The sequence below is a fragment of the Terrapene carolina genome, unplaced genomic scaffold (genome assembly GCF_002925995.2).
Source record: "Terrapene carolina triunguis isolate 2854851 unplaced genomic scaffold, T_m_triunguis-2.0 Scaffold96, whole genome shotgun sequence".
Lineage (NCBI taxonomy): Eukaryota > Metazoa > Chordata > Testudines > Emydidae > Terrapene > Terrapene triunguis.
The window spans coordinates 37,498,524-37,524,329 of record NW_020664447.1 but is presented as its reverse complement, the minus strand read 5'-3'; positions in this window follow the sequence as shown (position 1 = coordinate 37,524,329).

Here is a 25,806-nt window from a genome sequence, read left to right as displayed (position 1 = left end):
GGGCGTGGGCGGGGCGGGGGGCGGGGCCGGGGCCCCGTGGAGTGTCCTCTTTTGGGACACTCCACATATGGTAACCCTAAATTAGCACAGGGTAATTTATCCAATAAACAGTTCAGATACAAGTTACCACAACCTTCAAAGAGACATATAGACAATAATACTATTTCACTCAAGTATCTTCCTAAATGTTAATATTCCTTTTTTGATCTTTGAATCAAAGCTATAGCAATAGACAAGACTTGTTTGCTTACATCACAAGACCTGAGCAAACATCTACCCTTCTATCTCTAACAATACAGGCTGCATTTCAAAGCTCTATTCATTTACATATCTTCCTAACCAGTCTCTAAACTTCGGCCATGGATCAGGTCAGTCTGTGAGTTAATAAACTCTTTCTGGCCCTGTCATCTTTCAATGAGATATTATATCACACTCATAACGTCACAGTAGGAGATGAGTGTTTTGCACAAAACTTCCTCCCCTTCCAATAAACCCCCCAAAATAGCGCACTACTGGCTGGTATCTTCTTAGGAATTTACTTCTTTTCCTTATATGCTGTATGTGCCTGAGACACCCCAAATCAAATTCAAAAAGGAGAGAAAGAGTACACTTGAATGAATTTCACAGGAACAAGTCAAATTGCTATTGTTCTTAAGGGAGAACTCTCACTGGTAGAAACAATAGATTGATTGTCATGGATGCATAGCACATCAACATCAATCCAGCTTCCTCAGTGTCTAGGTCACAGTTTGAGTCTCAGCATCTGTACTGATTATGAACCTGTTAGTTGTGAACTATAAAGACTGCAAAAGCCACAGGGAGCATTATTGCCCAGTGGAGGCAAACCTCAACCCAAAGGATAATAGGTTTTTCTGTAAACTAAAAGCTCCAGTCTACATGTGATTTATTAGGCACTTAGGCTGAAATTTTCAAAAGCAACTAAGTGTCTTTGAAACACAAGTCCCATTGAAAGTCACTTTGGATCTTTTGAAAACCCAGCCTTAATGTTTTTATCCTACATCAGTTGTTCTCAAAGCATTCTATAGGGTGAACTCATGTTACAACAGACAATAGTTTGGAGGCCTATCTCCCATTCAGCCATAGAGAAGGTAAGGGCAGTCATTACCCCCTGGGCCTATTCACAACATCCAGGTTGAAAACCCATGCTATAAAGATCTGATCCTTTGACCACTAAAGTCAATAAGAGTCTTTCCATTGACTTCAATAGCCATTGGATCAGGCCCCAAGTGTGCAGTATAAGTTATTATGTAGTAAGAATTTTTTAGACCGTGAAGTTTCCATTCCTACAGGTCATTCAGTACACTAACATCCTGTTCCACTTATGATTTCTTCTCTTTAATTTAATAGCATAGGCCTGCTAGCCTGTCTGTCCCCAGCCCAGGAAGAACTAACACCACAGACAGGTCTCTTTCAGGCCCCTCCCTCAATGCATGATTAATTCACATTTTAGAAAAAAAAAATCACAAACAACACAAAAAAGCTCTTCCCCGGAGCAACAGAGGCTGCAGGGGCCCAGAGACCTTTAATTCTACACCTTTCCCTCTACTCCCTGGCCAGTTACAGGAACCAGCTTCCCTTCCCCAAGTGAGCCACTTTCTGGCTTTTATAATTGCTGGGTCTGACAAATGAACAGTGCTGGCTGGCCCCAGGACCCCCAGCCCTTAAAGGGACAGACCATCCTCTTACAGATAAGTAATGAGAACTGAAATTTTAAATCCATTGGTGCTATTTCCAGAGAAATGACATTGCTGGTGGAGGTTGTCTCACCAGCTGTCTTAGTTACCTTAATGGTTTCAGTATAACCTCCACAATGGCTTTGATCAAGGCATGGGGGTTATGAATTAGTTTTAACATATCCAGGCATCAGTCTAGTGTGAGCTAGCTGTGAACGTCAGCATCTACAGTTCCTAAACATACTAATTACTAGATACTACCTAGACAATTCAGTGACTGGTTTTCTCTCTCTCTCTCTCTCTCTCTCTCGAGAGAGAGAGAGAGAGAGAGAGAGAGAGAGAGAGACACCTTTGAGCAGCCAAACATTTTACTTAAAAAAGATCAAGGGGACACAGTCAGTATTTTAGGGCAGATTCTGAGGCAGCACAAAGGAGTGGAAGCCACCTGCAAGTCTCCTGTTGGGGAGTTCATTAGCAAGGGGCAGAAGGTGTAGAGTTGGCAGAGGCAGTTCCTACACCTGCTCTGCTGCAGCCTCTGATGTAGTGGGTGTGGAGCAGGCAGGGCAGGAAGAGGAAGTGCACTTTGTTTCAGCCATCCCCAGCTGGTGGGTGGTCCATAGGGGATTGTTCCCAGATGATACAAGTTACAGCAGCCCCTACACTTCTCTAACCTGGGCTAAAGCCCAGAACCAGGAAATATAACTGGTTGTTGGTTTTAAATTTCTCCTCCTTTTCTCCTTTCCCGGACTGCTCTGTGTGACTGTGGAGGGGAGGGGAGCCATCCTTTCCTACACACTCCCTTAGGCTCAGGAAGAGGTCGTCAATCTATTATTTATTATTTGTATTATTGTGGCACATAGAAGCCTTAGTCACGGACCATGAACCCATTGTGCTCAGGGGTAGAAACAGACAAGTCCCTGCCCCAAAGAGCTTAGAATCTAAGTATAAGACAAGTGACAACAGATGGATACAGGAGGCCAGGGAGCACAAGGAAACAGTGAGACAATATTAGTCAGCATAATAGTATGTGGTTTCAGCACACCAGCAGCCTACCCATTGTCAAGATTCCTGAATGCATCACTGCAAAGGAGAGTCTCCTTTCCTTTCCTCCCTGCAGCTCCCATAGCCCAGCAGGGAAGTAGGTAATGGAGCAAGCAGCATTACTCTTCTCCCCCCTGTGATGCAGCCCGCAGGAAACTGCTGAACAGCCAGAAAAAGACAGCAACTACTCAGAGTTCTCCCGGCTCATACCCAAGCTGCTTCTGAGGCTGCAGAGGAAGCAGTAGGAGGCAACTGGAGAGGTGGTGCCTCCTCTCCATAGTGACAGGCTTGATTCTAACACATCAGTTTAAAAATTGCAGAGTGTAATTCAGAGAGGAAATTTAACTTCATAATCATATACCAAACTTTTTACTTAACAAAGTTGTCCTCAAGGGCCAGAGGTTTGACATCACTGCCTTAGATGGATTAGTCACTTGTGGGAGTGTGTCATGATCCGCAAATAATAAGCACAATGGCTCACACCTATCTGTTCTGGACTTTAATATTAGAGCTGATTGAAAATCTCTTCATCAAATGAGGTCACTCCACCAGAGAAGGAGATTGCGCATCATAGAAAGAGTCATCCAAACACCCAGAAAGAACTAGCTTCAAAACAGGGGGGGGAAACAACCACTGATTACATACCCTTAGTTCTCACCTACCACCCCACACTGGAGCCCATACAGGGTATTATCAAACAATTATAACCTATACGTACTCAATGGGGAACACATCCTGAAAGAAATCTTTCCCAAACCCCCCTCTTCTGGCCTTCAAATGATCCCACAACCTCAAAAAGCTCATCATCAGAAGCAAGCTCCCCAACAGACTAGGACACAACTCAAAGAGGTACCAAATCCTGCCATAACAACAGATGCAAAGCCTGCAGACAGGTCTTCACTGCTACAATTATAAATACTCCCCCACAGCACACCTTTCAAAAGCGATGGGTCCTACACATGCCTATCACATGTAGCGTACCACATCAGTGCATCCAATGCCCTTGCAACAACTAGGTGGGTGAAACCAAAAAAGCAGTATGCTCTCGAATGAATTCACACAGAAAAAGACAAAAACACCTCGTTACCTGTGGGCAAACACTTCACAAAGCGATCATTCAATATCTGATCTCTCTGTCCTTGTCTTCAAAAGAAACCTGCATGACACCTTCAAAAGACAAGCCTGGGAACTTAAATTCAGAACTCTGCTGGAAACTACAAACCATGGACTTAACAGAGACATTAGTTTTGTGGCTCATTGGAACAATTTGTAAAACACTCTGCTGCCCACTACACCCTCCTTTGTCCTACAGCTGCAGAGGTGTTCATTTTCAGTGGTCTCCTACAACATGGGTGAACCCCTTATGTTTAACAATCTATCCCACTTTGTATTTAGCTTGGACACTCTGGTTACCTTCCCCAGACCTGAAGAAGAGCTTTGTGAATCTTGAAAGTTTGTCCCTTCCACCAAAAGAAGTTGGTCCAATAACAGATATTACCTCACCCATCTTGTCTATCTCATCTGCATCTTCTTTGTGAGCCAGACCTTGGAAGCATGAAAACTTAGAAGACTATGATATTGAGATGGGGCAGATAATCTGGCCTGTGGAATATTCAGAGACCTGTGTATCAATACATACTATATTTATTTGTGTGTTCCGGGCTCACTGGGTGATCCCCTGTGGAATCTGGAATCACTAAGGGGTGATTAATAAAAATCCCAATGCCAATTATGCAGATATCCTCTCTTTGAAGGTTTATGCCCAGGAGAAAAAGGCATTGATTGTTTCAGGAGGCCTGGGCAACAACGGCCTCAAACTATATAAAAGTGAGAGTTTGAACTGCCAGAAGGCCTTCATTTTGATCCAACAAACTGACATGAATTTTAACCAACGGGACAAACCCTGGTGAAGGGTTTGAATGACTGGAACCTATGAAAATCTCCACGTGGAAGATGGGTGACACCTAGTAAAATTATGTAAGCTTATAGATTGTTTATAGTTTTATGATGCAGTTTCTCTGTAAGGCTTTTGTCCAATACATGTACTTTGCTTTATGAAGGCTATCAGATCTCTGGTAAACAACTATTTTAACCGTTGGGAGAGAGCAAAACTGCAGGATCTGAGCTAAGATCAGACCTTCTCGGATAATCACAGTGAAGTTCAGGGGGACTGCAAGCTTAAATGCTCCATGGCTTGGAGGGAGAGGGACACAAGTCACAGTCCATAGAGAGGTGGTTGCTAGAAGCCTGAGATCGAAGGGCAGCATCCCCTGAGCAGACGACAGACGAGTCAAAGGTGCAGTTACCCTGAAACCGTGACAAAAACATTTAGAGATTCCCCAAAAAATTATTTTGGTTTTGAGTCAGTATTAATCTGAGCTGTCATGGTGTCCTATGGGAGTTGTAGTTCCAAGTCCTTCATTCTCCCCTCAGGTACGTCTACACAGGGATAAAAAACCTGCAGCGGGCCCAAGTCAGCTGACTTGGGGTCACAGGGCTCAGAATTGCTGTGTAGATATTTGGGCTCAGACTGGAGCCTGATCTCTGGGACCCTCCACCCTCACAGCCCAAGTCCAAACATCTACACTGCAATTTTTCAGCCCCAGAGCCTGAGTCAAGTCAGTTGACCCATGCTATCTGTGGGTTTTTTATCCCCATGACAACATACCCCTAGGGGCCCAGCTCCTGACTGGACCACATCCCCCATGATACACGTTGGTCTCTCCTTGTGGTTGAATTGCCACAGTGCCTAGTGAAGGCATGGTGAACCCCAAACTACAACTCCTATGAGGCACCACGGCAACTCAGGCAGATGCAGAGATTGCATGTTGCCCCAACATGCAGTGTTTTGTTTTGGGTCAAGAAACCTGAATGAAATGGTTCAGTTTGATTTTCCCCCATGGGAATTTTCTGCATGAAAAGACTGATTTGACACAAACATCAATGAAACCCCAGTTTTCAACAAAGATAATATTTTGTACAACATTTTTCAGCCAGCCCTGCTGAATATGCTAAAAACATGATATATTTAAAAGATATCCATCAAGACCAGTCAGGTGGTCGTCAGTCTACCTTCACTTCCACATGAGAGATTTAAAAAGTTAGGACTATTTAGTTTAGAGAGGCGGTAAATAAAAAGTGCATGATAGTAATATATCAAAGAATGAATACACTAGGGAAGGTCAGCCAGGCACTCCAGTTTATTCCTTTGTGTAATAAAACAAGGACATATGCAATTAAATTAAAAAGGCAACAAATTTAAAACTGACAAAGTTATTTTGTTAGCCAAACAGATACTTAACCTGTGTAAATCAGAGCAATAAGACATTGAGGCAAAGAGTATAACAAGATTTAAAAGTGAACACGCATTATCAAAAGCAACAGAGGGTTGCTTTATCAAGGCATCTGGGAAAGGAGTCTATGATATACACATTTCAAGACCCAATGTCCAGCACTTATAGACTTCTTGTGGATTTGTGAAAATATCTTTTTCCATGCTTACATTAGAACTGCCTCCCACCAACTGCAACATCCTCTCACATCTCCCCTGTGACAAGAATTTCTAACCTTCCCCAAGCTGTTCAAGCCTCTAGTACTCCCATGACAAAGGCCTACACAGCTGGACCCCGCCCTCCCTGAAGCCTAACTCTTATATTCTCCTGTAGCAAGGTCCTCCAATCAGATTTCTTCTACACTAGCAAAACTAAGGTGTACTATCTGCAAACTCCCCCAAACACCTACCAATATAATTTGCCTACCATTGCCTCTTCTTCCAAGTTTTGGGATCCCACATTTTTGGTTGATCCAGAGCAGCGGTCATTGCATCTGAGGGTGAGAAAGAGGTGGTTTTCACCACTTTTCCACACCTCTTTCCCCTATTCCTGGAGGCTGCCAAGGGCCATACCACTCCAGCATATGTTAGAGCAGCCCCCAAATTACATTGTCAAATAACAGCTCCCAAGAAGCTACTCCACACTGGCCAGGATCATCTTGACCCACCACCTACCAGCCCTGCTCCCTCCCACCCATGAGAAGGAGCCAGGAGTGGCTAGCTATATCAGTTGAGAGATTTCTTCATGGGCAAGGGCTAAGGAAGACTATCGTCTTTTTTTATTGCTGATGTGGGTTCAAAATATTTTTCTTCCTCAACCAACAACCCTCATTCTCGCACCATGTGCACAAGCACACACATTTTGCAGTTCAATGTTAAGATTCTAGCTTAAACCTAAAAATCTGGAAATACTCAATTGTAGGGACACTTAGGTCAATTCATGCACAAGAATTAGATATTTTAATGCTTTTTTAAAAAAAAGAAAACCAAAGATAAACAGAAATGTTTCTACCAATTGTTTTTCATTCCATGTAGCATTAGCTATTTCTATACATTGTTGGAAACCCAACGCTGCAATATTGTTCAAGTGCATGAGAACCTGAAAACGAAACTAATTTCTCTATCCAAAATGATTAAATGCAAAAAATATTTAAAATAGAATAGATGGTAAAAAAGTAATCAGTTTTAAAATTATTTCACTTTGAATAAGATGCTAATATACTTTACACTTTTATAGCACTTCTCATCCATAGATTTCTAAGTACTTTAAACCACAAAGCATTTGGGTATTATTATCCCAATTTTATGGATTGGGAAATTTAGGCAGAAAGGTTACGTGACTTTCTGAAGATCACTCAAAGTCAAAGTAGAGTTGAGAATGGTCCTCGTGTCTCCTGACTCCCCAGCTCCATCTTCAAGACATAGAGCCCAGATGCGTTCCCTTGATATATCACAAATCAAGATCATAGGTTTTGTAGTTTTTGCTTTTTAAAAAATATATTAATTTTAAACTGACGGTGCACACTTTACAGATGATACTTCTGTTATCTAGTCAAACAGCCTCCTGCAGTGTTACTCAGTTATGCTTCATAGTATTCAGACATCACAATTTTCATCCTTAACCTTAAATGGCCATATTTTCTGATTTTTCAGGCGGGTCTTTAGTATCCTTCTACTCTTTAAAAAAAAAAAAAAAGACTGATATACTGGTAAGAGGTTTTCCTGAGGGCATGTTCCCAAAATGCACACAACATCAGAGGAATGAGAATTCACCTAGTCTTCCGTTATGCCAATTCAGGATTGTTTTCTGCCATGTTTTGTCTAGTACAGTTCAACAAGAAAAGAAAGGAAGTTAAAAAAGAAGTCTCATTTAATTTATAGTAATAGACTACTGAGTTTTGGGAGGATCATGGTAGTGGCAAAGTGAATTCAGCCAAAGCACTGCTGAACAGCTCCTAGTAGATCTGCAAAGTAATGCTTTCTTTACTCTGCTTCATTTGATGCACTTAGTTGAAAACTGTTTTTGATTTATTAGATAGTTTTCTTTTTCCATTGACGCAAAAAGGAGGAAAGAGAGAACATAAAGGGAAAGAGAGAAAGTGTACTCAGAGCTGCTGTTCAAGATGAAAAGCATGGCAGTGCTAGGTTCCTATTAAGGCCTGTTCCATTTGTGCTGTTTACACATGCATAAACTGTACAAGTTAAATGAAAGCTAAAAAGATCACCAGCTGTTGACTGGAGCTCTGCCTTACTTGCATGTTAGTGACCAGGCTCAATTCCCAGGTCTCATTTCTCACTCCCTTCACCAGAAGAGGCTGGGAGTGCTACACTGGCACCCAGCTGAAGTGCCTCATGTCACTCTGCAGTGACCATTCCAGCTGACACAGTAGAAGTATTGATACACTAATGGAAGTGCCAGTCCAGCCTTCTTTGGCTGAAAGGCCCGCCATCACAACAGAAAAGTGGAGAATCCCCAGGGCTCTAGAGGTACATGGTACCTAGATGGAGGAGAAAGAGAATTTTTTGCTAAGTGAAATATCCTCTTAATAGTAGCTATCTTAATACACCATATTTGCAACCAAGCAAAGCATACATGGCCTTACAAATAATGTTATATTTGGTTTAAAAGGTTTTGAATATTATTATAAGGTAAGTTACACTGAAAAAAATCAACAAGAGGATAAAATTTTGTAAGTCACAGTTTTCTTCAATTTTTTCTTTCAGCACGATTAATATTTTCCTGCTTTAATACTACAAACACAGTTTAAGCTAACAGAAATCTGTTCTTTACATGATAAGAAAGGTTCAGTTCATCCATCGCCTATGTAACCCAAGCCTACCATACTTGCATGCATTTTTAAGAAATTACAGGTTATCCCTTCCATTAATAATCAGACTCAACTCTGCAGAAACTGTGGTGTTATCACAGTAAGGTCAAAAGTCACTTTGAAATGAGAAGAAAAACATTTTTTCTCTAATCAGACTGTTTCTCTGTTTTACTTGGTTTTAGAGCACACCACCAAGAGAGATAAGCACCTGGACTACAGATTTACATATAGGTAGGTGAACTCTATAAATGTAATCTATGTAGATGTAAAAATAATTAGTCAATGTTTCAGTCTCAGGTTTCAATGAATGGTCCAAAAAAAAAAAAAAAGGGTGTGTGTGTGTGTGTGAATAAAAATAAAGTCTTCTGAGAAATATTTAATAATGCAGCAACTGCATATTCCCTCTTTTTCCTTCATGCTTCCTATGATGTATGATTGTAGCCTTGTAAATAATGTTAATAGAAGTAATCATCTTTAACTGTATTAAATTTAACAGTCAGCTTAGATCTCGTATATGCTTACTTTATTAAAAATGGATTGTAAGCTTTGTGAGCAATACATAAATGTGCAATTGACTTTAGTTGTTTGCTTTATGTAACTCTAGAACTAAACCCAAGAATTTTTCAGTTTAGTAAGTCATAACTGCTCTGAGAGAATATGTTGGCAAATAGGCAAATAAACTTGCATTTTATGTGCTTTTACAAACAGGCTTTTCATCATCTACCAGTTGCAACTCATTGTTTTTTAAATACAACTATTTTCTTTCACCTCAGTACAATAGAAAAAAGCCAGATTTATAGATGCTTTAGGTATGTAACAGAAAGTGTTGACAGATGTGACACCCAGTCTGTGCGTAAAGATTACATGTTGTTACTTGTTTATATAGAGAGTTGGAGAAGCAATAGGAAAGGTAACAATGTTTTGACAGAAAATAAAAATGGTATTTATTTTTAAAATGAAAACCAGGGAGTGTATGGAGAAAAATTATCTATAAGAAATTCAAGCTATGGTAGAATTAGGGACAAGATGGCCCAGGGGATGGGTAAGTATGAGACTGTCATCTCTAGTTCACTGGTTCATAGCCAGCCAGTGTAGGTAATGACTGAAAATTGTAGCTACCTCAAGACCATAGTATTGGTTCACACTGTGAGCAAGATAACAGAAGGAAACCTATTTAGCTAACTGGTCAGACAAAAAAACTCTAGAGAATGCGAAGCAGTACAGTATATCAAATGTAAAACATGCTTCTAGATTTTTATCACTTTTGTTTTTGACTTCTTTGTGGCTAATATCAGATAAGTGACTGTGTGAAAATAGCGTCTTCTTAAGCAATACATCTATTCTCTAGATGAATTCAGGGACCATTTGTTTCACCTGGACTTTGAAGAGATGTAAGTGGACTGACGTACAAAAAAACCACATTGGTATTTGATTATGTGGTGCTGCTTGGTAGAAAGGAGGAGTTGGTTGCATTGTGCTTTGTTTGTGTAATAAATAATTGGAAGGATTCTTAGAGTTTGTGTATTCATCCTTTTATTTATTCTAAATCTAAATAAAATATTTATCTTCTTTATTAATTATTATTGTTTATTTGTACTTCTATAGCACCTAGGAGCCCTAGTCATGGACCAGGACCCCACTATGCTAGGTGATGCACAAACACAGAACAATGATACTTCGGCGACTAAACATTTTTTACTATGTTTTTCTCCTCCCAGTTCTAATATAGCTACAGGCCAATGAACTGGATTCTCTTCTGGCTTATGTATCATTAAACACAATTATTAACAGAATTCAGATTGCAGAATCTTTAGTGGTGGTGGTGATGGCAGTGATGGCAATGCAGAAAAATCCAAGTTTGACTTTCAGATCCTAGGTTGAAGTACAAGGCAGGCCGTGAGAAAAAAAAACAAAAACAAAAAAAAACACACTCAGGCAAACAGAGTATATTTGTCTTTTCAAGGAATCCATTTCAATCGTCAAGCCTCTTGATGCCATTTTAGAGTTATTTTTCCTGAGTAGAACAGAATTTTAATAACTGCTCTCAACAGCATCTCAGTGCAGGATTGTTAAACTCATTCTGTGAAGGAGGCAAAATTACAATTTTAATTTGACCTGTGGGCTCTTGGTCTGGAGGGACCACCACTAATAATCAGAGCATTTTATTCTGCTTAGGTTAGCCAACCCATAGGGCAGGGGTGGGCAAACCTTTTGGGCTGAGGGCCACATCTGGGTGGGGAAATTGTATGCAGGGCGGGGGCAGGGGGTTGGGGTGCGGAAGGGAGTGCAGGGTGTGGGAGGGGGAGCGGTGTGCAGGAAGGCACTCAGGACAAGGGGTTGGGGCAGAGGAGGGGTGCAGGCTGTATGAGGGGGCTGAGGGCAGGGGGTTAGGGTGCAGGAGGGGTGCAGAGTGCAGGAGGGGGCTCAGGGCAGGGAGTTGGGGTGCAGGAGCGGTGCAGGGTATATGAGGGGGCTCAGGGCAGGGGGTTGGGGTGAAGGAGGGGTGTGGGGTGTACGAGGGGGCTCAAGGCAGGGAGTTGGGGTGCAGGAGAGGTGCACGGTGCAGGCAGGGGGCTTAGGGCAGGGAGTTGGGGGGCAGGGTGCAGAAGGGGTTCGGGCTCCGGGGTGGCAGCAGCACGCACCGGGGCCAGGGCAGGTTCCCTGCATGCCTGCCCTGGCCCTGGGCCAATCCAGGAAGCGCTGCGGCCCCTGGGGAAGGGGGGGGGCAGAGGACTCTGCATGCGCTGCCCTTGCCGCGCCTCCAGGTACCTCCCCCGAAGCTCCCATTCACTGTGGTTCCCCGTTCCCGGCCAATGGGAGCTGCAGGGGGGCGATGCCTGGAGGCAAGGGGCTAGGCGGCCACGGGGGGCAATCCCATGGGCTGGATCCAAAGCCTTGAGGGGCCGAAGCCAGCCCATGGGCCATAGTTTGCCCATCCCTGCCATAGGAACTCTGCCGAAATTGCCTAAAAGGGTGCCCATTTTGATGTTGGATTTTGAATTGTGGACATATGTTCGCTCAGGACTGAATTGAGGCCACTAACTCATTCACAGAAACCACTTTTCTGACATTAGCCACAAAGCAATCAAAAGCAAAAATCTAGATACATATTTAACATTTGACATACTATACTGCTTCATATCCTCTAGAGTTTTTTGTCTGACCTGTTACCTAAATGAGTTTCATTCTGGTTTTCCCACACACATTGTGAGCCAACAATATTCGACACTTTGTTCTTGGTATGAAGATCATTTAAAATATTTTTTTAAAACAATGTTTAGTGGCAAATTAAAACCTTAATAAATGTGCTAACAGCTTCTTGTAGGATAAGGTTTTGGGGGAGGGGGCTTGGCACATGTGCCTACTACGGATATTTTTCCATTACATATTTCCTTCTTTTTTGCTTACACCCAGCTCCACTCTTCCCTGAAAAATAATCTCACTAGAGCAGACAGGCAGCACTTGACAAACTGTACTTGGTTGGTGTAAGAGGTTATTTAATCCCTCTCTTATCTGACTGGGTTCCTGGAACCTCCTGGGAAGAACAGGAGGATCTTCAACTGTAAAGAACAAATGGTTCCTTTATGTTACATCAAGATCTCCAAAGTCACTTAAACTATGATCACCAATATGTACAGTAGCCTTGAAATGCAAACACTAGTTTATCTACAACCAAGCTATTAATCTTCCCTGATGCTGGATTTTGAAGGTTGACAACGGGTGTTGACAACCAACAATACCAACATCCTAATGCATGGATATTGTTAATAGAAATCCCTATAAGAAAATGCTAAATCAGTCGTAACTGATCAGCATGAATATTAACAGGGCCCTTCAATATGCTTTCTAAAGTACCTAGTCAATCAAAAGTAAGACAGCTGTAACATCAGAGCCATCTCCTAGTTCCACAAGGCAATCTTCTACCTACGTATGTAGAAAGAGAGCAATATACTACCTCAGAGTCACAGTAAACCACATGTTTTGTAGGGAGGGGTAGAGTGAGAAAAAAGGAGAATTAAGAGAAGATATTCTGCAAAGGTACCTAAATATTCTCATTAAATGCATGTAGTATTTTCCAAGCAAAACAGTTGCAGATTTGAGGTCCAGGTCAGCACTTCCATAAAACTTCCTCTGAAGTCAACCAACATAATGGAAGTCAGAACAGGACAATTCTAGCATGTTTGATTTCAATGGGAAGTTTTGCCTGGGTAATGAGCACAAATTTCAGCCCATAAAATGGAACATATTAATTGAATACCCACACAAAAATCCATCAGCATCTCCTGACTGCAATAAAATGTCATATGATGATTAATAGCAATAACTGGTTTTGTATAATTTTTACATTTAAAAAACTGCCTATGTCTGAGATGTCATGCTCCTGTCCAAATGTGCGAGACTCGGAGCTCATAGTGACCACAGTTGTGCAAATCTAGTGTAAAAAGCAATTTGATGTCATTAAAACATACCCAATTTCACTGTACTGAGTAACATGCATATCTAAAACTCTCTACTGTTCATGTGCTTGAAAACTTCTACAGCTATGTGAGTTGCTGAACTGATAATTATCTACCAGAAAAAGTCTACCTGGTTGGGTGGAATATTTAGACCCAATTCATTAGGTAATTAGTTAAAGTGACAGGAGGGAAAGGACAAGAAAAAAAATTAGTTAATTTGAATTCAATTAGTTTCCATTAACTCTAAATTGATGTTTCACATCTGCTGCCATAAATCTCTCTAGAATGCCACTTGACAGAAGGGAATCTGTATCTTTATATTCTCTTTATTAGTTGTTCTTTATATTACAGTAGCACCTAGAGGTGCCAACCAAGATTTGTATACTGGTAGGCAATGTAAAATAACACATAGGAGAAGAACAGTCCCTTCCCCAAAGGTAAATGTTATTAAAAACAAAAAGAAAGAAAATACATCTGGAACTTAGGCTTTTGCTAGATTTTAAAAGAGCAATTCCAAAAATCAAGCACCCAAAATAGCTTTCTTGGGGGTCCAGCTTAAAGGTTACAAGCAAACAAAAGCATCTGGGGTTAGCACAGAGGAGCCCAAAAGCCATTAAGAAATAAAAGAAATAATCCTAATCACATCTAGCTAAACATTCTGATCTACTTACACATTGGAGTTCAGAGAAATAGTTCTAGGCATGATCTGATGACTTATAATCATACCTGGCTTAGGTGCTTATAGCATGGCTGCCCTGTCCCTTCAGCCCAGAGAGACAGACAAAGGGAAAGTTTCTTTCCCAATTTTAAAAAGTTCTACCTTCCCATTGGCTCTTTTGGTCAGGTGCCCCCCTTTTTTCTCTTTACCTGGGGGACTTTTAACCCTTTACAGGTAAAGCAAGTAAAGAACAGCTACCAAGAGGGATTTTACAGCTGGCTGGGTGTCCCCTCTCCCCTTTTATTTATTACAGAAGTATATATATTATATTTATTATTTCTGAACATCTAAAATGTGCTAGAAATATCAAGAGACTCAAGTGGAGACAATTCCCATCCCAAAAACTTTAAGTTTAAATTTGACATGACTTAACAAGTGAGGGTAGTAAACAAACCAATTAGCAGGGTGGGGGGAGGGCACAGAGTGGGGAGGGGTGGGGAAAAGGATAGATATTGAACACACACACACACACACACACACACACAGATTGCAGCTCAGCTGCCCAATCAGATTTATTTTTCCTGTTATTCAGCAAATTTTAAAAATTGGTATTAATGGGCCCAATTTGTCCATAAGTGTTTTACCTTCCAACAAAAAGTGCCACTATGGGAAGGCTATACGCCAAGATCTTGTTATCAAGAATAGCCAGGGAGAATATAATAGTGAAGACAGATTGACTGTTTAACAAATATAAATGTCAGAACTATAGGAATTCAGAAATGCAAAAGGATAAAAACAATCCCATCCTAAACTTCATCTGAACTTGTGATCCCAAACTATGGTAGTATTTGTAAAGTGCTATCAGTCTTCATAGAGGAGATTCACCTGGGAGCTATAAAACTGCATCCAGTTACTTTGCAACTAAGCCAATTCACTGCCAAACCCTTCCCTTCAGGGGATGAGATGAGTAACCATACTGGTGCCAGACATGCCAAACTCGCTAAAAAAACGCAGAAATTGGGCTTGTTTTTGGCTTAATTGGCTTGTAGCTCATTGGGCTTGTAGCTTGTTGCTTCTTTTTTTTGTTGATCAGCTCCCGGCAAGCAGGGGCAAGGGGGGGGAGAGTCAGGGGTGCACAGCGGGCCCACCACAGTCCCAGACTGCACACCGGGGGGATCTGGTCACATAGAGTGTTGGGGTTCTTAGGGATTATCTTATTTTGGCCTTGTTTTGAAATGGGATTAGCTTGATTTTTGGCTTATCGTGAAAGTCAGGGTGCTTATTTACCATGTGAAAGTTGGCAACTCTGACTGGTGCTCTATGGCTAAGGCATGAGGGGGAAGATAATTCAATCTCCTCTCCCTGAGAGAAACCCCACTTTGCAAAGTCAGTTTACTTGGGCATTGCACAGTGCCTCAGGATCTGGTCCACTAAATGCAGTGATGAGGAAAAAATAGTAATACTTTGTCTCCCACTTCAGTCTGGGGGATGAGGTTCTCTTTTCCATGATAAAAAATGCTAATTGTGATTTACAAAAGTGACTTACAATGGATGGACTAAATTTTCTGTTACACTAGTAATAAAATCAATAGTTTGAAAACTGCTAGCGAAAGATTAATGAACAAAAAAAATTTGGAGATCAAAAGTACAGTACTAACATTCTAATATGTACTGATCAGAAAGTAAAAATCAAATTATTACAATCAGCAAATATAAACTCCAATAGAATTAGATTCCGAATGCAGAACTACTCAACTTAAACTCCCTGTGCTGAACAAGGCTTGATTAAATAAATTCCCTTCAAGTAAGCTTAATGTAAAATGGCATGACAACCAATCCACCACTGCATCAGACTATTACACAATCTCACTTCAAACTCCTCAACGTGCTTAGAGTTCTTACAGGTTGCTCCTTCTCAAGAAAATTAAAGATTGCCAATTAAAGTAAAATGGGAAGAACAATTGTTTTTTGAAGATTTAGGCCCACACAATACCCCCATCCACATGCAAGACAAGTATTATTATTCCCAGTTTTACAGAGGGCTGAACTAAGGCACAGGGAGGTTAAGTGACTTGTCCAAGGTCATACAATCAGTGGCAGAGCAATGAATTGAACATAGGAGGCCTGGCTTCCAGACCATTAGTCAATATTCCCTCATCATCTATGGCCCTGGGCATGTGGCATATGACATCTACCATTACTTGGATATTTGTACTAGTCAGTTTTCCCCTGTGAGGAGGATGTTGCAGCCGCCCTCAGAGGCCTTCATTACTGCTCTGAATTTAAAACTACAGAGAAAGGGAAGAAACACCCTTTGAATTTGTCAATGTGTGTCACTCCTTTTTTGGCTATAGAGCTCACTAGTGAGTAATATAAATAACTCCTCTTTATTTTCTGATATTCCTAGCTCCATTTTCAAATGGGCCAAGTACACTGCCTTTGTGTTATCCCGCCACAGCTGAGTCAGGAAGCAGGAGAACAGTTTCCTACATGGCAGTGAAGAGCAGAGCATTACTACTAAGCTCCTGGGACAGTGAAATGTCAAAATTTTACTACTCACTTTAACTTATACATATTTGTTGATATTCATTGCCATTGACTGCAGAGATGCTCAAAAGTAGCAATAAATCTGATATAACGCGAGTGGGCAGCAGCAGCCTGTCTTGCATCCATAGCCCTTCTATACACTTGCTAGCCAAGAAGAAAATTATGGGTTAGCTTTTCTTCCTTGCTTCTCCTCATAAACAACAAACAGTTTCCTCCCCAGTCAAAAAAGAATGGCAGCCTCACTAGTGACAACTGTGTCTTTGAAAAGTTTTGTCAAGTCTACATGTTTTTGAAAGAAAAACAAAATCAAATGCATAGTGAAGAATTCCAAAATACTTCAGATTGTATATATATATGCTGAAGTCACCTCAATCACCACTGTAATGCAGCCACTTCCATGGTGCAAGTCAGCAGCTATTTCACAGCACACAGCAACACTACACAATAGTTTACGACAGGAAGTGAGGAACGCTGTATCAAGTTGAAACTGCAGAGGAAATTTTGGGTAGGCAGAATGCAATAATCTGGACAGAGAGAGACAAGGTAGGTGAGTTTATATCTTTTATTGGACCAACTTCTGTTGGTGAAAGAGACAGGCTTTCGAGCTTCACAGAGCTCTTCTTCGGGTCACAATGCTAGAACACCACTGCAAACAATATCTTGAATTGGAATTTGATGCCAGATTTTCAAAGGTAATTAAGTGCCTAAACATGCATATAGGTGCCTACTGGGATTTTCAAAAGTAGATTATGTGCATAACTCCCATCAAAATCAATGGGAGTTAGCACTTAAATGAGAGGCTCTTTTTGGAAAAAATCTCATTGGGTACTTATCTGCATCTTTAAACCCACATCTGGCCCTTGGTCACTAGCATCTCTTTTCTCGTATATCTATCTGGCTGTCTACATGCCTCCATTATAAACAGTACAATAGAATCTTTAGTGACAACAGGTGGCTCAGATGTCAATTTTACATCTGATTTGACATGTCAAGCAGTGAAGTGTCAACTCACATTATGTTGGTTCAATACTGATTTGAAGGAGCAGAACCCTAATGAATCACCAGCATGAGTTCCGAGAGTACCAAGGGTTTCCTTTGGAGGTCTTCCATCCAAATACAGACAGGCCATGCTAAGTCATAAGAAATGAAAAGATAATACCACAAGATGGTATAAAAATAATGCATTTAGAAGCCAGTTGAGAAAATCTCATAAGTAATGGGCATTATCTCAGCTGCTAAAGCAAGATGGGATAATATTAATTTATAATAATCCACTATTGCTCAGTAAAGTAAATCTAACTACTCATATGATCCCCATTACTATCGTACCTACATGCCTTACCAGAAATAATACAAATCAAATTCTGACTCTGGTGGTAAGAATGCAAAATCCTGCCCATGAGGGGGAAGCTACGTTCTTCTGTTTTAGGGCACTGTTGAGGAATAACCAACCCTAGTTCTGACATCATTGTTGTTAGATAGATCTGTCACTGCTGTTTTTAGTGAACATATCATGGTAGAGATAGGATTTAATGTAAAATCTTGTCTCAATGAAATGGTCAAGACTGTTCTGAGCCAGATTCTTTAAGATAGCGGTCTTCATTCTTGAAGTGCTGGAGAGCATCACCACCATGGAATGGACTCACAGACATCCACAAAATAATTGCAACATGACAGCCTGAGATTGGGAAGACTGAGTCATGGCATGACAACATCATTAGTCAATTTAAAATGGATTGATGTAACATCACAACAAACAATGTCAAGTTGCCATGCTGCAGCTATTTTGTCTTTCTGTGACTTCAATTGGCACAGTACCTTTTCTTTCTCCTCCATCTGCTAGCCCACTGCAGTCATTGGAAGAATATTTCCTTCTCCTTTTCTCCCCTTCCTGGGTGAAGAGATAGTGACGGATTAAGAACATAAGAACGGCCGTACTGGGTCAGACCAAAGGTCCATCTAGCCCAGTATCCTGTCTACTAATAGTGGCCAATGCCAGGTGCCCCAGAGGGAGTGAACCTAACAGGTAATGATCAAGTGATCTCTCTCCTGCCATCCATCTCCACCCTCTGACAAACAGAGGCTAGGGACACCATTCCTTACCTATCCTGGCTAATAGCCATTAATGGACTTAACCTCCATGAATTTATCCAGTTCTCTTTTAAATGCTGTTATAGTCCTAGCCTTCACAACCTCCTCAGGCAAGGAGTTCCACAAGTTGACTGTGCGCTGTGTGAAGAACTTCCTTTTATTTGTTTTAAACCTGCTGCCCATTAATTTCATTTGGTGGCCCCTAGTTCTTGTATTATGGGAATAATTAAATAACTTTTCCTTATCTACTTTCTCCACATCACTCATGGTTTTATATACCTCTATCATATCCCCCCTTAGTCTCCTCTTTTCCAAGCTGAAAAGTCCTAGCCTCTTTAATCTCTCCTCATATGAGACCTGTTCCAAATCCCTAATCATTTTAGTTGCCCTTCTCCAAACCTTTTCTAGTGCCAGTATATCTTTTTTGAGATGAGACCACATCTGTACGCAGTATTCAAGATGTGGGTGTACCATCGATTTATATAAGGGCAATAATATATTCTCCGTCTTATTCTCTATTCCCTTTTAATGATTCCTAACATCCTGTTTGCTTTTTTGACTGCCTCTGCACACTGCCTGGACGTCTTCATAGAACTATCCACAATGACGCCAAGATCTTTTTCCTGATTTGTTGTAGCTAAATTAGTCCCCATTGTATTGTATGTATAGTTGGGGTTATTTTTTCCAATGTGCATCACTTTACATTTATCCGCATTAAATTTCATTTGCCATTTTGTTGCCCAATCACTTAGTTTTGTGAGATCTTTTTGAAATTCTTCACAGTCTGCTTTGGTCTTAACTATCTTGAGCAGTTTAGTATCGTCTGCAAACTTTGCCACCTCACTTTTTACCCCTTTCTCCAGGTTATTTATGAATAAGTTGAATAGGATTGGTCCTAGGAATGACCCTTGGGGAACACCACTAGTTACCCCTCTATATTCTGAGAATTTACCATTTATTCCTACCCTTTGTTCCCTGTCTTTTAACCAGTTCTCAATCCATGAAAGGACCTTCCCTTTTATCCCATGACAACTTAATTTACGTAAGAGCCTTTGGTGAGGAACCTTGTCAAAGGCTTTCTGGAAATCTAAGTATACTATGTCCACTGGATCCCCCCGTCCACATGTTTGTTGACCCCTTCAAAGAACTCTAATAGATTAGTAAGACATGATTTCTCCTTACAGAAACAATGTTGATTTTTGCCCAGCAATTTATGTTCTTCTATGTGTCTGACAATTTTATTCTTTACTATTGTTTCAACTAATTTGCCGGGTACGGACATTAGACTTACCTGTCTGTAATTGCCAGGATCACCTCTAGAGCCCTTTTTAAATATTGGCATTACATTAGCTAACTTCGAGTCATTGGGTACAGAAGCCGATTTAAAGGACAGGTTACAAACCATAGTTAATAGTTCCGCAATTTCACATTTGAGTTCCTTCAGAACTCTTGGGTGAATGCCAAGATACTGGCAGTTCTGATCCATTACTCAATTTTGCTACTGCTGTCTCGCACACATCAAGCAATGCAGAGAGCATTCCTGTGAACAGCACTCTGCTCACTTTCATCAGACCTATGGGCTACACCAGAAAGACATGCTGGACCCTGAAGAACTTCCTATGCCTCCAGCGAGAAGGGTTGGGGATCACTAATTTGCGGCGATGTGTTTTTGCCCTAACCTCAAAGGCTATTGGATAAAAATAGTTTGCTGTACCATCACCCTTACAGTAATGATCAGCCACAAATTGAGGGCAAGCAGTGTCAATAATAATGATGCTAGTGATAATATGCAGCTGTGTGTTATAGCTTTTCCTGGAATAGTATTAAGAGGGCAACCATAAAACTAGTGAGATGTCTTAACTGTGGCCTTTAAACACCTACTCTAGGTATAACTCACACTGAAGTATGTGGAAATTGTTACACTCTCTCTCGCTCACCAGTTCATGATCTTTGCTATAATTCAAAATTGGGGCTGAAGTGTCTGAAGGCTTTTTAAATTCCATCACACTTGCATACACTAACATTTACCATTAATTATTTTAATAAATCAGGGCATTAGAACAGGCAGCATACCATGCAAAAATAAAGTCAATTTTGGTAGGGTCTACGCAGTTTCTTCGGCATTTGGCATAGAGATTCAAACAATGAAATTTATTATTCTGTGCCATTAGTGACATGCCCCTAAGAAAATAACTGTTCTTCAAGCATTTGAACCTGTTTAAGAGAATTGTATAAGCAGATTTCCAAGGGCACATATGAAATGTGCTTAAATCAGCTGACAAAGAAAATATTGCACTTCATAATTAAACAAAAGATTGATATTTCTTTTGATATCCAAAAATCAGTATAAATGCGGTATTCACTGTAAAGCCAGGTGATGGAAGAGATGAGGGGAAGGGGAGAAGCACGTGCAGTTCCTTAAAAACCAAAACCAAAACCACACATCTGAATGCTAATGCACTTTGTATCCTCTTAAAACTCCCAAAGCTCTAATTTACAGATGGCATCTTTTGGTATGATCTGTACTGAACTAACGCAAATAATACTTTACTTTGTCTTTTATTAAGCGCCTTTCATGCCCAAGGATCTCAAAGCACTCTGCAAACTGCGCGCGCGCACACACACGCAGAGCAGAAACTGAAATGCAACCACCTTTGGCTGCGGGAGGAGGGGGGGGGGGCAGCAGGAGCACAGCATCACCACGACCGCGGGGGGAAGTTTTATAATGCGGTACTATTTACAAAAGATAGATCTTCCTGTTATTCTCAACAGTACTCACAGGAAGCTACACAAATAAATAAAACCAACAAAGAGCGATTTACTGAGCTGCATCACATAATCCTTAGTTTCAAAAGCGTCAAGAAACATCACGCAACTCTGTGATATACAGGTGATAATTAAGGCACGATCTTGGAAAAAACCTCTCCTGGCCAGGTCCTGTAAATCCTTACCCGCTAGAGTAGTGTGCTGGTGAGCAATCACGCTGGTGTCCGTAGGGACAGCATGCGTGAGCAAGGATGATTCCTGTGAGCTGGGCTTTGCAGCACGGAGCCGACGCGCGCTTTGGAGCAGTGACAGTGACTGCTATTTCGGTACCGCACTCCAGAGCGCAGAGATGGGGCTGTGTATTGTTACCCATCCGAACTGCTGTATGTCCCTTACAGACGGCATTGCTGTGAAGCGGTTTGCTGGCTCTGCAACCTATTCCCTAATCTTCCCTCCTGACATCACAATTGGTTACTAAGGATATGTTGATAGTGTCACAGAGGAGAATGACTATGCGCGGAGAATAGGTAGCAGCTGATCTCTTAAGCAACGATCTTGTCTTCAAGCAAATGTCCTTTGTAATTAAGAACGAAAATACATTCTAGCTATTTGCTACTACCTAAGCAAACCTGTCTCCGAAAAGCATGTCGTTCGGCAGTTTTCAGTTGCTGTTTAGAGCCACATCCTACTGCTTATTTTTAACTCCCTATCCAGTGTCCCATTTCATACTCCTAACCCAGAAAGCCTTACTGCAATCTTTTATATGGCATGCCAACATGTCTTTTTAAAAACAAGGCAGCAGCCTTTGTTTAAAGTCCCAATGATGTGGATTCAGTGAGCATTGCAATTACTGAAGGAGACGGGAGATACAAACATTCGCATTTGCATTAAAAAATAAACCTAGTAAACACCATTTCCTTCCTCCTCGGTGCTTTGCAAGAGCTGACATTTCTCAAACAGAACAACGTGACTCTGAGTGAGCTGTCTGGCTGGCGGTAGGATAGATGAGGCGGCTACAAAGCACCATACTCCCAATGTTTTCTATTGTGCAGGGCTTCGCACTGGAAGGGGCGGATTACTCGCTATAATTACAAGAGACACAAACTTTCCGCTGTGTTGCTGTGCGGGGAAATCTCCTGCTCGGGGATCTCCCAATGAAGTCCGTAGTCCCTCAACCCGCTCCCCCACAAAAGAAAATCAAAGAACCTAGCAAAAACGCCACGCACAGCTTTCCTGCTGCATTCAAAAGCTACTCGGCCAGCGGCCAGAGCCCCCGCTCCCACACCCCTTCCGAGAGCACCTGTCTGCAGAACGTATCTTAGAAAACTTCTCCCGAAATCCTTGGAGCGAGGCGAGTTCATCATTTTAACACGTGCAGCGACACGCCCGCCTAAGACTCTGCGATAAGCGAGGGCTCTCGCTCTACCCCCAACATTTTGCCTTTAAACCAAACTGACTTCCTTTTCAGTAGAAAATTTGATCACCCAAAACACCCCCCGCCCTCGGAGGAAGCTCCAGCTTACCCCCAAAGCCCCTGCTGTAAATATCGACGTATGCCGTTCTTCCCCACCAAAGATTTCACTGTCGTGCTTTTGCTGAGCCTTGGGCTGCAATTTGACAGCCAGCACAGTAGAGACTCTTGTAAACTATTGCTGAACTCCAGTCTCCCATCTTCCTTCATTGATAAATGCAAGTGAAGCAATATAGCGGAGAACCACACACAAAAGTCCCCCCTTTCCCCAGACTGGTTGCTTAGTGATTCCAGTATGTTTTCTTCAAACGCGATTCTTTCCCATCCGTATAAGATCGTTTTTCTTTTGGAACAAGCCCTTCTCCAGCCGCCTGTGTCACAGAAGCTTGCGTACATTCACAAATACCATCCCCGGGCTTTCATTTAGGCACAACACACACAATCATATTTAAATAACGTTACTCCGGGCAACAGAGTTGCAGCTCCTATATAACATTAAACGAATTCATTCTCTCTCTCTCTCACACACACACACACACACACACACCCCTTACCTATACTCAAATACACATGCAGAACATGCAACCCACTCTGGAAGGGAAAAAATGTTTTCATCCTATATTATGAACCCCCCTGTGCACCCAAAGGGGTTCCTGAAAACACTGAGCACAACCAACATGCGTTGGCTCTCAATCGGTTTTGTAGACAGAGCTGAATTGCAGATTTAAAAGCTCTCTCTTTAAACAAACAAGCAAAAAGCCCCGAAATGTATAACATCATCTGCCCATTAAGCTCCTTCAGAAATCTGTGTGCAACCACTCCAATTACCTTAGCAACCAAAGAATTGCTGAATTCCCCCTTCTGCTTTTTAATCTCTCCTCAGAGACAGGAAAGAGCCTGGTTCATGGTAAAACTGGAGGAAAAAATGAATGGGAGAGACTTGCAGGTTCCTGGGGGTTCTTCCCCCCCCCTTTCAAAATTTCTTGTTCTTCTCAGTGTCCCTGGCTGCAGAAGAGACTGAGGCTTTGGGGTGCAGTTAGAGAAGATGGAAACAGGAAGGCTGCTGCTGAAGAGCCACTGGCAACATGCTCTCCCCCCTCTCTCTCCAGCCACTGATCTTTCTGCCTGATTTTTCTGTCCTCCTTCTCTCTCTCTCTGCACACACTCACACTCCGGTGTCTCAGCACACACTAGAGGGGAAAAGCAGCTCCCCAGCTGTGGGAGCCCAGTGCTACAGGAAAGATACAGAGAGAGAGAGAGATGAGAAACGGGGGGAGGGAGGGAGGGAGAAACTGCTTCAAGTAAAAGATTTGTCCCTTGCAAACGATTTGCAGCAGCAGCGCCTACTGTAGGGAAGAGCGAGGACCTGCAGTCTCATTACGTGCACCTGACAGGCAGTAAGGGACAAAGGAAACAGGAACTGGGTTAGGAGATCACGCAAAGCACCTTAGCCTCCCCCCTTCTTCCCCCTCCCCGAAACAAGACTAGATTTCACCACAGTTCAGTTGATGCCACTTGTTCCACTACACCTGTCCTTGACTTTTAGAAATGGTCTTCCTGGGGAGAGGTTGGGCAGAAATTTGTCTTGAGATGGAGGGAAGCAAAGGAAATCCCCACAGCCCCCCTCCCAAACTATCTGTTCTCCTGGAACACTGTTCAATAATTTCCCAGCCTCGGGCTGTGTCCCTGCCCCCATTTTTGCTGTGTGTTTATTAATTATTATGGTTATTAGCCAAGTAGACGAGGATGCACTATTTACCTTTGTCCACATGCTTTGAGATCTTTATGTGACTCCTTGCCTTCCATCCCTAGGACGGACACACACACACACAAAATCACTGGAGAGATGCACAAGTTGGGTGGCAGAGGGTGACCGACTAATGCAAAGCACATGCATCAAGCTAGCAGTAAATCCTGTAGGGTCCCTCAGATAACTTGGAACCATGTTTTCCATTTTGTTATTAATTATTATTAGTAGTAGTATAATAGAGGGTCAAGTGCTTGAACTCATTGGGAGTCCAATGAGAGCATTTGCAAAGGGACAGACAGTGCAGTAACTACTGACGATGTAGCTCTTGTAGGCAGAGCTGCCTTACAGGTGGGAAGCCTGGTCAGTCAGTCGTATCTGGAAATCTCAACTTTCCCTAAAATATAACATTAATGCACTACAGTACTGAGCAGAAATGGGAGCTGAGATGCCCCTGTTGGGAGGGTGGGGATGGGTGGAAGAAAAAACTTTAAAACTATTTTTCCTGTGAGGAGATGATGTGTTTGATCTTCAGACTTACTTCAAAGGTTGCTGTCCCCCTCTTGTAATGAATATAAAAGGGATTTTTCATTCAAGCTGCTGGACACTGACCCTAGAGTTTTCAGCTCCTAGACTAACTAAACAGTGTGTGAGATATTTAATATCTCCATGCAGGGTCTTCCTGCGTCCTGACCTAAATAGTGCTGTATTGTACTGACAGAACTCTGTGGAGATCATTTGAAGCTCATAGCAGCCAAGTTTTGTGCAGCTCCAGGCTGCACAATTGTAGAGAACATCTAGTTGCTCAACACACCATGCATGCTCCAAGCAGTGGCAGGGGTGGGACATGAAGCTGTAAAAACCTTGGCAGATGTGAGTGGGTCCTGGGTTTTCTGGAGGGTTTTCTATGTGGTAAGAGAAACCTACTCCAGGATGCACCTTCCCTTTTTTATACTGCCTTGGAATGGGAACAGCAAGAGGGGAAACAGAGAGGCTGCCTGCAGACAGGGCCGGCTCCAGGCACCAGCTTGGCAAGCTGGTGCTTGGGGCGGCCACTCCGCAGAGGGGCGGCAGGTCCAGCTATTCGGCGGCAATTCAGCGGACGGTCCCTCACTCCCGCTCGGAGCGAAGGACCTTACACCGAATTGCCGCAGCAGATCACAATCGTGGCTTTT